We start from the raw sequence: 14,990 nt of genomic DNA, 5'->3' as shown, positions 1-14,990 counted from the left end.
AGGACCAAGTGTATATGCAATCCCAGATCAAGATGACTTTCTTTTTTTTTTTATTTTAAATTTTTTTTCAACGTTTATTTATTTTTTGGGGGGACAGAGAGAGACAGAGCATGAACGGGGGAGGGAAAGAGAGAGAGGGAGACACAGAATCGGAAACAGGCTCCAGGCTCTGAGCCATCAGCCCAGAGCCCGACGCGGGGCTCGAACTCACGGACCGCGAGATCGTGACCTGGCTGAAGTCGGACGCTTAACCGACTGTGCCACCCAGGCGCCCCAAGATGACTTTCTAAAGATGATCTCTTCCCCTTTTTTCAGAGTTACCCTCATGGACAACTTCATTTGCACAAGTAGGCAGTAACAAGAGACTGTGTTTCCCCATCTTCCAGAGATTCTCTGGTCTTGCCATGAACAGGTTTCAGATAATTCAATCTCTTTAATGCAGAGTTCAGGGAAATGATCCATTCTTTAACTCTAGCAGCCTTTGTTTGTATTCTCCGACTAGTGTTTTCTTGCGATACTGCCCATGGATTTTACATCCAGTCAAAATTTGAGATTTTCCATCTCAAATCAGCACTCCCCAGATGTGAGTCACAAAAAAATGCAAGTACATGTAACTAAATTTTGCAGGGGCTACATTAAAGTTAAAAGAAACTGGTAAAATTCCTTTTAACGTATTTAACCCAACACAACCAAAAAATATCATCGTTGCAACATGTAATGAGTATGAAGAAGGCTGGTAAGATAATTCACAATTTTTAACTAAGTCCTTAATTTTAACATTTATGGGATATATCTATTTAGACTAGTTACATTTCAAGTGTTTGATAGTCATATCTGGTTGGTGGCTACCATATTGAATAGCATAGTTTTATTACAAAATAACAGTGAAGCCTCTCCTCAAGAATGTACAGATGTTACTCTCCCATCTAATTCTTTTTTAGGATTCACTTTATCAGTCTCATTAGTGATTGCTAGTACACAATTTCTAAACTCTTTCAAAGGTTGCACTTTTGCTTTAAATATCCAAACTTTTTCGATATACATTCATATATAGGTATACACACATACAAAAGATATGTTCACATGGTCCATGCAATTTTCCTTAAGCTCAGGTGTTCAGACGACAGTTAAAAAACACACTTACTTAGGGGTACCTGGATGGCTCAGTCGGTTAAGCATCCGACTTCAGCTCAGGTCATGATCTCATGGTTCCTGAGTTCGAGCCCCTCGTTGGGCTCTGTGCTGACAGCTGGGAGCCTGGACCCCGCCTCAGATTCTGTTATCTCCCTCTCTCTGCCCCTCCCCCACTCATGCTTGTTTCTGTCTTCCAAAAAGAAATAAACATTAAACACACACACACACACACACACACACACACACACACACACACACACAGAGCTGACCTAATCTTTCCTGCTTCATGAGCCACTTCAAACGATTTTTGGACTGTGTCAGCCTGGAGAGTCAGATGATTTCCCAGCTTAGCCAGTCAAGACCGTCGTGAGAGCCCTGCCTATTGTTCATATCCTGTACAGGCTCCTCCCACAGTGGATCAGAGTGTCTGTGTGACCAGGCAACAGGGCAAAGCGATGACATGTGACGTGTGGACCTAGACCACGAAAGACATTTGGCTTCTTTCTCACTTTCTCTGGAGCACTCACTCTGGAGGAAGCCAGCCGCCAACCTTGAAGATACTCAAGCTGCCTAGGAAGCGTCCACTTGGCCCAGAACCCAGGCCTCCAAACCAAGGCCTATGAGTCAGTCATGTGGGAAGGGATCCTCTAGCCCCAGTAAAGCCTTTGCATGACTGCAGCTCCAACTCACAAGTGTAACCTCCAGAGACACCTTCAGCCAGAACCACCCAGCTAAGCCACTCCCAAATTCCTGCTCCATGGAAACTGAGAAAATACAAGTGTCTTCATTTAGACCATGGTGTTTTGGAGCAATGTGTTATGCAACAATAAGTTACTAATACACAGCTTTGATTTAAAATTAAAATTGGTAAGGGGTACTATCTCTATAAACTTCTATTTAGATATAAAGTACTTATGGGATCGAAGACATATGGTTTCACAGATTTGATATTTCAGAAAAATGTGTTTTACAGCAGCCATTTCTTTTCTTTTCTTTTCTTTTTTTATTTTTTTGAGAGGAGGAGTACGAGCACGGGCATGCAAGCAGGGAAGGGGCAGAGAGGAGGAGAAACAATCCCAAGCAGGCTCTGCACTGTCAGCATGGAGCCTGATGAGGTGCTCGATCTCAATCGAGTTGGGAGCTTAATCAACTGAGCTACCCAGGTGCCCCTACATCAGACATTTCTTAAGAACACTTTAAAACAAATCAACTTTTTAAAAAACTTAAGCATACCTGAGCAAGTTAGAATACTGAAATGTTTTATCTAAAATTCTGAAAAAGTTGGGACACCTGGATGGCTCTGTCAGTTGAGCGTCCAACCCTTGATTTTGGCTCATCAGGTCATCATCCCTGGGTTGTGGGATCAAGCCATGTATTGGGCTCCGTGCTGAGCATGGAGTCTGCTGAAGATTCCCTCTCTCTCTCCCTCTTCCTCTCTCCCCTGCTTGCACTCTCTCTCTATAATAAATAAACAAATAAATATTTAAAAGTTTAAAAATAAAACATGATTCTGAAAAACTGATGAAATAATTACATTTATACATACTTTTGAAAATGGATTTTGAAAGCCATACGTCTATAAGATCTTTGTTGTATCCACTTTATTATGTTCCATTAATACTTTAAGAGATAAATATTTCAATGACCTCAAAGTTCATTATAAAATCCTATCAAGAACCAGACTTGCTAACCTTCAAAAGTCAATACAACACAAATGAACCCTGAAACAGTATACTAAATGAAAGAAGTCAGTCACAAGACCACACATCTGATGGTTCCATTCAAATGAAAAGTCCATAATAGGCAAATCTACAGACAGAAATTACATTAGTGGTTGCCCAGGGCTGGGGGGCATGGGTGTAACTACTAATGGGTATTGGGCTTCTTTCTGGGGGTAATGAAAATGTTCTCAATTTATGGTGATGCATACTCAATTCTCTGAACATACTGAAAACCACTGAATTGTATGCTTTAAATGGGTACATTGTTCAGTATGTGAATTTTATCTCAATAAAGCTGTTTTTTTTTTTAAAAAAAGGGGGGAGGGTTCAGAGAAGAAGAGTTGCTAAATAGCAGAAGATAAATATATCTTTTGACAGAAGCACAAAAGTTATTTTCCAAGGAATGTGATGTCTGGAAATTGATTGCTGAAGAATCTTTTCTTCTTATAGACTGCTGATAATTGAGTGTAGCCATCACCTGTTGAAACATAGAGGTATAGAAAGCAGGAGACAGCTATGAAAGAAAATCAATGTGGCTATCTAGATTATTTAAGTCTGTTTTCTTCTTCTTCTTCTCCTTCTCCTCCTCCTTCTCCTCCTCCTCCTCCTCCTCCTCCTCCTCCTCCTCCTCCTCCTTCTTCATTTATTTTGAGAGAGAGAGACCATGAGCAGAGGAGGAGCAGAGAAAGAGGGAGAGAGAGAATCCTAAATGGGCTCCACATTGCCAGTGCAGAGCCCCCACAGGGCTAGATCTCACAAACCAAGAGATCATGACCTGAGCCGAGACCAAGAGTCAGACACTTAACCCACTGAGCCACCCAGGTGCTTGAAGTGTGTTTTCAAAATGTCTCCACCAAACTTGACTCTACAGTGTAGGGAGGCTTGTGTGATTATGGAATGGGTTAGGGTGCAAAGTACTGAAAACAGCAACAGACCCTGGGCAAGAACTCAGCAGATTAGCCATTGTCTATTTTACAAGCCAAGGAGGAGAAGATCTTTTAAAGATTCTGTAAGTGGGGCGCCTGGGTGGCGCAGTCGGTTAAGCGTCCGACTTCAGCCGGGTCACGATCTCGCGGTCCGTGAGTTTGAGCCCCGCGTCGGGCTCTGGGCTGATGGCTCAGAGCCTGGAGCCTGTTTCCGATTCTGTGTCTCCCTCTCTCTCTGCCCCTCCCCCGTTCATGCTCTGTCTCTCTCTGTCCCAAAACTAAATAAACGTTGGAAAAAAAAAAAAAATTTAAAGATTCTGTAAGAGGTTGAATAGTGTCCCCCCCACCCACCCCACCCCGGAATTCATGTCCACTGTGGCCTTATTTATAAAAAGGGTCTTTGTAGATGTAACTAGTTAAGATGAGGTCATGCTAGATCAGGGAGGGCCCTAAGTCCAATGACTGGTGTCTTTATAAAAAAAGGAGGAGGACACAGGAGAGAAGGCAGGGGTTGGGATGATGTAACCACAAACCAAGGAATCCCAAGGAGTGCCAGCGACCACCTGAGGCTGGAAGAGGCAAGGAAGGATTCTTTGCTAGAGTTTTAAGAGGGAGAACGATCCCGTCAACACCTTGATATTGGACTTCTGCTCTCCAGAACCATGAGAAAATACCTTTCTGTTGTTTTAAGCCCCAGCTTGTGGTACTTTGTATGATGGTCACAGAAATGGATCCAGATGCCATGTAGTTTGGCCCCTAAACCACCAGAGGGCACTGTCTACCAGCAAGTACTGCATACACAGACACCAGGACCCAAAAGAATTACTGAAGTTTACAGACACAGCCATGCCATGTTCAGATCAAACACTTGTACTTTTGATGACGGTAAACAACTTGTAATGTATCACTTAGAAAAATTACAACCGTTATCATCTTGCTGGATAATTCTGTGACCTTTGCAACAACTTGGCTGGGAGCTTTTAAAGAACATCCTTGCCCTGCTGTCATTCTGTACCCCAGGGAGGGTATCTGTAGGATCAATTCCCCCAACAATTTCCCTTCCAGGAATGGGTGCATGTCCTTCATTTCCATAGACAGGGACTAAATCCTCTGCAAGGAGGTAATATTGTGTTACATACTCACCAGAAATGTACAGAAATGCTGGTTTTTCTAACCTTGGCAATACTGCTCTAGAACAAACAGTGAGGTGGGTCCCAAGGACAGGGCGAAGGGCCCTAAGACCATCATCTCCCAGTTCAGCTGCCTCATGAGTGTGATGGGTCCTACAGATCCCCAGTCTTCCGTAAACTTTTCTAGCCTAAAATGGCTGATTCCTTTTCAGGCATGGAGCCCAGCCTCTCAGACACGGCCCTGATACTGGTTCATACCAACTGCAGGGAGAACGTCTTCCTCCAAGTCCACAGTGTTCCAACAAGTATAAGCAGCACCCCTTTTCCCTGAGTCCCTCTGAATAGAGAGGCCTGAAACCAATTCCAGGGCGCCACAGGGATAGCCACTATGGTGGCCTCAAGAACAGCCCTCACACCCAAGCATATTTGACAAAGGAGCCAAGAATACTCAATGGAGAGAAGACATTATCTTCAGAAAATGATGCGGGGAAAATTGGACAGTCACATGAAAAAAAATGAAACTAGGCTCCTATCTTATACCACTCACAAAAGTTAACTCAAAATGGATTGAAGACATGTTAAGTGTAAGACTAGAAACCATAAAACAGAAGAAAAGTAGGACAAAACTCCTTGACATGGGTCTTGGCAATGATTTTTTTGATAGGATATAAAAAGCCAATAGGTAAGACTACATCAAATTAAAAGTCTTTTGTGCAGCAAAGAAAACCATCAACAAGATGAAAAGACAACTTACGGAATGAGAAAAACTATTTGCAAGCCATATATATACCTGATTAGAGATTAATATAAAAAATATATTAAAAAGTCATACAACTCAATAGCAAAAACAAACAAAAAAAAAGCCCAAATAATCCACCTAAAAAATGGGCAAAGGATCTGAATAGACATTTTTCCAAAGAAGATATGCAAATGGACAACAGGTACATTAAAAGGTGCTCAACATCACTCATCACCCAGGAAATGCAAATCAAAACCATGAGATATCACCTCACACCTGTTAGAATGATTATCATCAAAAAGACAAGAGATAAAAAGTGCTGGTGAGGATGTGGAGAAAGGGGAACCCTTATTCACTGCTGGTAAGAATGTAGGTTGATGCAGCCACTATAGTAAATAGTATGGAAGTTCCTTTAAAAACTAAAAATAGGGGGTGCCTGTGTGGCTCGGTAGGTTGAGTATCCAACTTCGGCTCAGGTCATGATCTCACTGTGAGTTCGAGCTCCATGTCGGGCTCTGTGCTGACAGCTGAGAGCCTGGACCCTGCTTCCGATTCTGTGTCTCCTTTTCTCTCTGCCCCTCCCCTGCTCACACTCCGTCTCTCTGTCTCTCAAAAATAATAAATAAACATTAAAAAAAACTAAAAATAGAGGGGAGCCTGGCTGGCTCAGTCAGAAGAGACTCTTGGGGTCATGAGTTCAAGATCCACATGGGGTGTAGAGATTACTTATATAAATAAAACTTTAAAAAAATAACTAAATATAGAACTACCACATGATCCAGCAATTCCACTTCTGGGCATATGGAAAATGGAATCAAAGAGATGGCTGCATTCCCATGTTTATCACAGCGTTATTTATCATAGCCAAGATATGGACACAACCTAAGTGTCCACAGACAGATAAATGGATAAAGAGAGTGCAGTATATACACGATGGATTATCATTCAACCACGAGAAGAAGGAAATCCTGCTGTTTGTGACAACATGGATAAATTTTGAAGACATTATGCTAAGTAACAAAGTAAGTCAGACAGAAAAAGGCAAACACTCTATGATCGCATTTAAATGTGGAATCTAAAACACACACACACACACACACACACACACACACAGAGGACAGATTGGGTAAAGGTGGTCAAAAGGTACAAACTTCCAGTCATAAGATGAACAAGCCTTGGGGATGTCGTGCACAGCATGGTGACTACAGTCAGCAATACTGTATTATGTATTTGAAGTTGCTAGGAAAGTGGGTGGTAAAAATTTTCATCACTAGAAAAAATGTTTGTAACTAGGTACAGTGATGCATGTTAATTAAACTTAGTATGGTGATCATTTCACAGTACCTACATACATCAAATCATTATGTTTTATACTTTAAACTTACACAAAACTAGGGGCACCTGGGTGGCTCAGTCAGTTGAGCATCCAACTTTGGCTCAGGTCGCGATCTTGTAGTTTGTGAGGTCAAGCCCCACGTCAGGCTCTGTGCTGACAGTTCAGATACCTATGTCTCCCTCTCTCTGCCCCTCCCATGCTAACACTCTATCTGTCTCTCTCTCTCTCTCTCTCTCTCTCTCTCTCTCTGTCTCTCAAAACTAAACATTAAAAAAAAACTTACACAAAACTATATGTCAGTCTTCTGGAGTGCTTTTTATGGTGAGATGCCCCCCAGCTCCCTCAATCTGGGTATCAAGTAACCAAGGTGTCAAACTTGACTCTCCTTTGCCTCCATTGTCCATCTGCCATCAAGTCTTGTGGGTTTATCCTCCAAAATAGTTCTCAAACTTCTACATGTGCCCCCATCTGTACCACCGTCCCTTAGCTACCATCAGCTCTTCCCCAGATAGCTGCAAACAGCTTCCAAACTGGTCCCTGCTTTGACTCCTATGCAATCCATTACGCAAATGGCAACCCAAGGAGCTTTCTGCATTACAAACGGATCATGTGACATCCCTCCCCTGCTTCGGCCCCTCAGTAGCTCCCCACATGCTTAGAGCAGACTCCAAGTTTCTTACCATGGTCAACAAAGCCCTGCATGATCTGCCCTCACAGCTCTCTGATCTCCACGACCAGCATTTGCCCTTTATGCATGGTGGTTCAGCCATGCTCTCTATTAGCGTTTTCCCAGAAGCAGTCCTCAAGACAAGGATTTTGGTTCAAGTAGATAATTTGAGAGAAGATCCCAGGAAGCGTGGTGAGGGAGTGGGAACAGGGTACACGAATGAGGGGATTCCTTCTGTGCACAACTGGGGCTCAGCTCTGCCGGGGGCCCTCTGTGTGGACATGCCTCAGAGTCATCCCAGCTCAGAGCAAGGAACGTGGGGGTTTATCCACCGTGTCCCGTCGCTCACTGGCGACCATGGCTCTGGAGACGGAACTTCCCAGGTGCCCGTCCGGGGCTGGAGAACACTCTTAGGAAGACACGGGAAGCCATCACTGCCCGGATCAACTGGGGGGTCTGTTTGGAATACCATCAGCACCTGTTCCTTCAGGACTGCTCACCGTGTGGCGTTCAGACCAGCTACCCTCCCCAAAATGTAACCTGTGACGAGGTGAGGGGTTTGGGGCCCGAGCGTGGACCAGCTACATCATTAAAACACACCACTAGATTCTGCTGACGTTTTATTGACAGCAAGACTTTCTCAGTGAGCCAAGCGTCACATTACTGTGCACTCCGGTGTAAGCTCCTGATAGGTCATAATCTGGCACAGTCACAGACAGGTACTTTGAATAGCCCTGTATGTTATCCTAGAACATTTTGAGTTTATTCTGACCTCATGATCTCTATCTTCACATTCCTGCTGCCTGAAGCCATATTCTCCTGGCTCCTTCCCAGCCTTCATGTTGTCTATGTGACTCCACCTCGGGAAGGCCTCCCTGATTCCCCATGCAAAATATCTACCCACCTATTATCTTTACCTTCTTCAAGGTGCTACTCACAATCGATTTAATCTATGTGTTTGTCGCTTGGCATATGGTCCATCTTTCCACTTGAATATCTGTTCAACAGGGGCAGCAACCTGGTCATCTCCTTTGCCATCATATCACCAGCACCAAGCACAGGGTCAAGGCTCAATGAACATGGAATGGATGGATGGATGGATGGATGGATGGATGGATGAATGGATGGATGAATGAATTTGCACCAAATCCATTTATGAGATGTCCTCCCCCTGTCAGAAGGTGCTTAGTGCTGATGTGCCCTGTCCTTGGTGTCAAAGGAACACACTTCCCCAAGCTCAACATTGTGCTCCCACACAAGACCCCAAATTGCACTTCACCCACTGTGATATTCACACCTTGGTAACAGTGCTCCAGCATCCGACTTCCCAACTCAAGCCTCTTCTCCATCCTTGAAGTGTAATGGCAGTACCAATGCCTTTGAAGCAGTCCACCTGTGTAGGTAAGAGCACTGGCTTAGGAACTAGACACACACAGCTTCAAACCCCAGCTCTGCCCCTGACCAGTTGAGAACTTGGGTGGATGAGTTCACCCCTGGGAGCCTCAATGTTCTCACCAGGGTTGTTGTAGGGATTAAAGAAGATCACTTGTATACAGCGGGGGTTTTCAGCCTGGGCACTAGTGACATTTTCAGCTGGGTAATTCTTGGCTGGGGTAGCACTGGGGGACTGTCCTGTACATTGTAGAATGTTTAGCAGCGTCCCCAGTCTCTACCCACTAGATCAGTAGCAAAATTCCCAACATCATGTTGACAACCAAAAAATGTCTCCAGACATTGTCAAATGTTCCCTCGGGGGCACAAAATCACTGCTGCTTGATAGCCACTGGTGTCGAGTCTTTAACACAGTACCTGGCAAGTTTATTCCACTATGTACCTCAGTTTCCTTACCTGCAAAATGGGCATAATGGTGCTTCACTATAGATTGGTGTAAGGAGTAAATGAGACAACGTAAGAGATGTAAATGGGTAATACAATATGGAGGAGTAAGTAAGTGACTACAGCGTAGAGGGCTTAGCAGAACCTTACACATGCTAGAGATTTTAAAACAAGAGGCTACCATGTGAGGTGACGGATGTGTTAATTAACTTGATTGTGGTAATCATTTCACAGTGTGGATGTATATTAAATTGTCATGTTGTGTACCTTAAAAAAAAAATCTCACCATACAGCCTAAATCTAGACAACTTTTATTTGTCCGTCATACCTCAATAAAGCTGGCGAAACAACAAAAACAGGCTGTTTTGTGTAAAGAAAAATGAATAACACAATTAACTATTCATATCATAAAAAAAATGTTCTATGTCCGTCACAGCTCAGTAAAGCTGGAAAAAGATAGGATACTTTTGGGTAGTTTAATAGAAATAAGACATGAATGGACCGGTTAGTGGCACTCCCCTTGGTACTGGTCAGGACAGTAACGTGGCAGAGAGGGCGCCTGGGCGGTTCAGTAGGGCGAGTGTCCGACTTCGGCTCAGGTCACGATCTCGCGGTTCGGGAGTTTGAGCCCCGCATCAGACTCTCGGCTATTAATGCGGAGGCTGCTCGGGATTCTCCGTCTTCCTCTCTCTCTGCCCCTCCCCCTCTTGCGCTCTTTCTCTCAAAAATAAATAAACTTAAAAAGAAAATACTGTAGGGGAGAGGAAATTAAACTAGGAATTTGAAGACTTGATTGTATTCCAGTTCAGGCATCAACTGGCAGTATGACCAGTCAGAGGCCTTAATCTCCTCATGTGCAAGCGAACTGGGCCAGACGGTTTCTGCAACAACTCTGCTTCTAGAAAGCAGTAGAATGTGTACGCCCACGTTCACTACAGCATCATTCACAATAGCCAAGAGGTGAAAGAAGCCTAAGCGTCCACTGACAGAGAAAACGTGGTGCATACATACAATGCAATATTATTGACAGAGAGAGAGAGACAGTGCGTGTGCATGAGCTGGGGAGGGCAGGGAGAGGGACACGGCATCTGAAGCGAGCAGGCTCGGTGCTGAGAGCAGAGAGCCTGACGCGGGGCTTGAACTCACGAACCGCGAGATCGTGACCTGAGCCGAAGTCAGATGTTTGACCCACTGAGCCACCCAGGCGCCCCGCCGGGCTTAAAAAAGGGGACCCCGTCACGCACTACAACACAGATGAACCTTGAAGACATCATGCTAATTGAAATAAGCCGATCGTACAGAGACCGCCACGGAGTGATTCCGCTTTGATGAGGGCCCTCAAGTGGATAGAGATGTAGACACAGAAAGTAGAACGTGGTTATGAGGGGCTGGGGGAGAGGGGTGAACGGGGAGTTGTTCGAGGGGTCTGGAGTTTCAAGTGAGAAAAGAGGAAAAAGTTCTAGAGGTCTGTTCCACAATATGCGCATGTACTACCCACTTGCAAATGGTTAGGACGTTCCACTTCATGGGGAGTTCCTTACAACAACAAAAAATAGAAGAAGGAGGGAAGGAGGAGGAGGAGAAGAGGAAGAGGCAGAGGAGGAGGAGGAGGAGGAGGAGGAGGAGCCACGCCACACTAGCTTATCCCATCTCCCAGGGATGACCAATCCCCAAGCTCTGTGCTCAGGCACACTGCCCAGAGGACAGGAAGGAGTGGCGGGGAGGAGGGGGGTGCAGAGCAGGCAGGCAGCGGCTGCCAGGATCTGCCTTCTCCCCGCCGCCTTCCTGGCACTCGCAGCACCACAGTTGTGACCCCCAACCACTCCACTGTCCACACCTAGGAGGGCCAGGGGCTGGAAAACTGGGGATGGAGAAGAGGAGAGGAGCAGTGGCCAAACCGCGTTGACCTCTTCATTTGACTCAGGAATCGGACCTTCACCTGGCTTTCCAGAAAGACCCCAGGCCCCATTCCTGCCCCGGCCTGCCTCGAGCATCGCAAATGTCCGACAAGCTGAGGGAGTCAACAGCGCTTCCTCTAAGGCAAGGCTGGAGACCGGTCCTCCTCCCACCTCTGCCCACGTTATCTGCCTCCAGCAAAGCGAGGTGGGCACTTCTGACGGTGCCTGGTGCCACTCCGGTTATCCAGGAGGACCTCAACAAGCCCACGGCTGTGTTGGTTTGAGAGGACCGTCTGCCTCCCCTCGCTGGAGAACGTAACGGCAATGATCACATGCTCCCGTTCGCAAGCGCTGCTCTAAGTGCTTTTATGATCCTAACTCACTTGACCCTTATACCAATCATGAGAACGAAGCGCTATAATCGTTTCCGTTTTACAAATGGCCAAACTGAGGCTTGCCCGAGACCGCACAGCCAGGAAGCAGCAAAGCCAAGAGCAGCTCCATGGGAGCGGGGAGCTTTCCCCTGCCTGTTCATTCCTCGATATGCTCAGAGCCTAACTGGTGCTCAGATATTCACCAGAGGGATGCAGACGAATGAGTGTCACGTACACCCAGTCATCTAGATGAAAATGTGCCTTCTGCAGAAGAACTAGGGACGTCCCATGGTGCTGGCGAACACTTTGGTTCTTGCCATGATGATTTAAGAAACCCAAAGGGACAGTAGCCTCACTGAGTGCAAAGCCAGTTTTAAAAGAATCGCAGCTGTAAAAAACCACCAGAACCCCTAACTCTTCTGAACAGGTACCCACGGCTCTTCAGCTGGTGGCAGTTTGGATCAGGCCCAGGAGCTTGCCCTTCCCTTCTGCTTTTTAGTTGACATAGACCCAGCAACCAGGTCAAGTTTTGCATGAGACAGAGGATGTCAAGCAGCTTGTTCCCTTCAGTTCTTTCTTCCTCAATCCTCAGGAAATAGATCAAAGCTTTTTTCCCCCCCAAACCAGTCCTTTTCCTTAAACATGCGTTCATGATGCAAACCCTCCATGTGATGCTGTGCTGGGTACAAGACTGTTTTCCTGCCATCCTGGAGGTGAGGCAAGAACCCTCTGAGGAAACGCTGATCAGTTTCCAATGGCTACCATGGCAAATTACCACAAACTCGGTGGCTTATGGCAACACACATTCTGGAGATCCTAAGTCCTGAAGTCAAGATGTCAACAGGGCGCACCTGCCTGGCTTAGTTGGTTAAGAATCTGACTTCAGCTCAGGTCATGATCTCATCCCGGGTTGTGGGTTATGAGTTCGAGCCCCACGTCGGGCTCTGTGCTGACAGCTCAGAGCCTGGAGCCTGCTTCAGATTCTGTCTCCCTCTCTGCCCCTCCCCAACTCATTCTCATTCCTGCACGCGCTCCCCCCCCCTCTCACACACACACACACACACACACACACAAATAAATAAACATTTAAAAAAAAAAAAAGATGTCAACAGAGCTGCATTCTTTCTGAAGTGGGGTTTTTCCAGCTTCTAGAAACTGCCTGGGTTCCTGACCCTTCCTCTGTCTTCAGACCCAGCTGTAAGGCATCTTTCAATTTCTCTCTCTCTCTCCTGTTTTTCCATCTCCTCCTCGGCTTTTGGCCTTCTGGCTTCCCTTTAATAAGAACCCTTGTTGCAGGGGGGTGGCTGGCAGGCTGGCTCCGTCAGTAAAGCATGCAACTCTTGAGTTCAGGGTCATGAGTTCAAACCCCACATTGGGCATAATTACTAAATAATAGCAGAAAATTCCAAATAAAAGGCAGTGATAATACAGAAAAAAATCAGGAGGAAAATACAAGTCAAAATTGAAATCTAACATTTCCTTTATGAGGAAGACAGACTCTGAGAGACAATCACCTGCAATGGCTTTAGGAGACGAATAAAATCTGTTTCCTAACCTTCAAAGGGTTACTGCTAAAGGCAACAAAAATTTTAAAAAGAATTTGGGTTTCAATTCTTTGAGATTCAGTCAAAAATCAGTTTGGAAGTCAAAAACTACCCCATTCCAAAAACAGTAATTAACAAAAGTACAACTGAGAAAAATAACATTTTGGGGGGAAAGTGGAGAAAACCTTTACATAATAATAAAATAAAATGTAACTAAGGATGCTCGGGATTACACTGGGCCCAGCAAGATAGTCCAGGGTGATCACCCCATTACAAGATCCCCAACTGAATCACCTCTGCAAAGTCCCCTTTGCCAAGTAAAGTAACATTCACAGGTTCTGGGGATTAGGACATGAACATCTGGCGGGGAGGTGCTTATTCTGTTTACCACAATAACCTGTGCAAACCCTCAGCTTCTCTCTTTTGACAACACCAACTCTCTTGAAGATCGCGTCACTTCTAACCCACAACCTGCCTTGCTACTATAACCCAATGGCCGCCAACCTTTGCTGTGCATTGGAATCACCAAGAGAGATTTTAAGACTCCCAGTCCTTGGGTTACACTCAGACCAATTCAATCACAATGTCCAGGGATGGAGCCAGGCATCTGTATTTGTTTTTTTAAAGAGATCCCCAGGAGATCTTGACATGAAAGATTTGGGATCCATTGCTATGAGCGACACACAACACACTTCTATCAAGCCAGGCTCCCCACACCCCTTCTTTCATGGGTGTCACAGGGACCTGCCACATAATTTACAGGGCCCAGTGCAAAGTGAAGATGGGGGGCCCTTATTTAAAACTCAAGAATTCCAGGACAGGAACAGAAGAAGGGCACTCACCTGGAGTCCAGCACGACTCAGTATCTTCGTCCCCTCCAAGCCTGGCCTCATCTCTGATAAGGTCAGGAGCCATGTGCAAGATCCATCCGGTATCCTGGCTTTCCAGTCCCTTGACTTTCATCACACCAACGAGATTTCCCTGCCCCCTCCTGTAGTTCCCCACACATTCTCTGAGCCCTCCATCTCAAAGCATCCCACACTGACCCCCAGGACCTGGCTTCCTCCAGAGGTGTCCTACCCTTGGAGACCTCTCCTTCCATCAACGCTACTGTTCTTCCCTGTTATCAATCTCCAACTTCCTCAGGTCCTATGCTCCACCCTTTGAGGCCACAGCCCTGCACTATAATCCTTTCCATGCAAACACCCTTCAGGCTGTGTGTGAGCGTGGCAAAACACCAACCCTCCACCATCACCATTGTTTCCAGCCTGTGCAAGCAACTAGGCATGAGGCGGGGGAGGTGGCGGGGGGGGGGGCGGGGGGAATGGCAGGAAGCTGCCCATGTTGTCGTGACATTTATGACCACAGATCATAAATGGCGCACCGGCTCCACAGACAATGCTGCCTAGTTCCCTAATACGTTCACCTTCACACTCCACAAGATGGCTATTACTTCCTCAAATCTCTCAGACTGAAACCTCTGGCCGACTTTAAATGGCTCATCCTTCAAAGAGTGAATAATGCCATCAAGAAGAACCACCTAGCAAGACCCACACACTCTGCTTTCCTCCCGTTATAAAAGTCCTGCTCCAATGACAAGCCCCCATCTGAGTTCTAGATCCCAACTACACCAGCCTCCCACACATTTTAGTCTTGAATTATTCCCTTCCTCTCCATCAATTTTT

The sequence above is a fragment of the Leopardus geoffroyi genome, chromosome C2 (assembly GCF_018350155.1).
Source record: "Leopardus geoffroyi isolate Oge1 chromosome C2, O.geoffroyi_Oge1_pat1.0, whole genome shotgun sequence".
NCBI lineage: Eukaryota > Metazoa > Chordata > Mammalia > Carnivora > Felidae > Leopardus > Leopardus geoffroyi.
The sequence above is the reverse complement of the archived record's forward strand: the minus strand, read 5'-3'. Positions refer to the sequence as shown.